Source organism: Tupaia chinensis, unplaced genomic scaffold, assembly GCF_000334495.1.
Source record: "Tupaia chinensis unplaced genomic scaffold, TupChi_1.0 Scaffold000159_1, whole genome shotgun sequence".
NCBI lineage: Eukaryota > Metazoa > Chordata > Mammalia > Scandentia > Tupaiidae > Tupaia > Tupaia belangeri.
This window is the reverse complement of record NW_006159630.1, coordinates 4,437,712-4,438,883: the sequence shown is the minus strand read 5'-3', so window position 1 is coordinate 4,438,883 and position 1,172 is coordinate 4,437,712.

Below are 1,172 nucleotides of genomic sequence, written 5' to 3'. Positions count from 1 at the left end.
CCCCCGCCACTGTCTAAACAGGGCTCTGCGAGCTTCTGTGACGGGCCAGATCGTAAAGGTTTTCATCTGCGTAAGCCAGCCCATCTCTGCAGTAGCCCCCTGCCCAGAAAGCAGCCACAGAGCGCGTGTGATCAGAGGAGAGGGCCGTGGTCCAATAAAACTTCGTTCATAGTGACAGGCCGCAGTGGGCTAGATTCGGCCCATGGCGTAGTTCGCACCCGCTTATCCAAAGGAGCAACTCCTCCCATTCCCTTGTCTCCGCTAGCTTTTGGTAGCACTCCAAGCCATGTGGTGACATGGATATTTGTCTACGGCTTTGTCTCCTGCCTCCCCACCTGGGACAGCAGTGCAGACTCATCTATCTGGCTCACTGCTGTTACTGCTGAATCCTCACACAGTGCCCAGGACATAACAGGCGCTCAGTGTATTAGTGGTGTGGAGTGGTGGTTAGGCAGCTGGATCTCACATGGTCAACTGCATGGTTCAAATCCCAAACCCAGCAGTTTGAAAACCATGCAGGACACATGTTTGTGTGTGCCCAAAACCCCCGAAAGAGGGGGAAATGGAGAAGGGATTGTGGTGTGGCCATCCCTCATAGAGGATGCTTCCCCACCACCATCCCCTCTGTCTCTGACAAACACGCCAGAAAATTGGGAAAAAAAAAAAAAAAAAGAGCTAAATAAAAAGGCGACTGGAAAACCTGAATGAAAGCAGCAGCTTACAGTCAGTCATTAGCATCTTCAATCAAGTCTATCAAGTCTAGAGGGAAACAGGGTGATGAAGATGGCAGGTGACTTGCTCAGAGTCGAAGGGTTTAGAGCGGCCGAGCTGTGCAGATCCGGCCCCCGAGCCGTGTCTTCGCCTCTCTGCTGTGAGTGGGAGGGCCGGGCCGGGTCAGGCCCACACACGGCACCTGCATGTCTCTCCTCATCTCGCACCGCACAGCCGCCCCACTCCACGGAGCAATCTTCTCTCTGGGCCCGCACGCTGCCCGGGTCCACGCCGGCCCCCTGAGCCATCACCAGGACCACGCAGGTGCCTTAGTGCATTTCACTCCCCTTATCCAAAAAGGCCAACAGAGCTGGGCTTACACGCCTACACCACTGCGCAGCCGAGGACCTGACTGCTCCCTGGGCCTGGAGACTCAGGACACAGGATTTCAGCTCACCCAC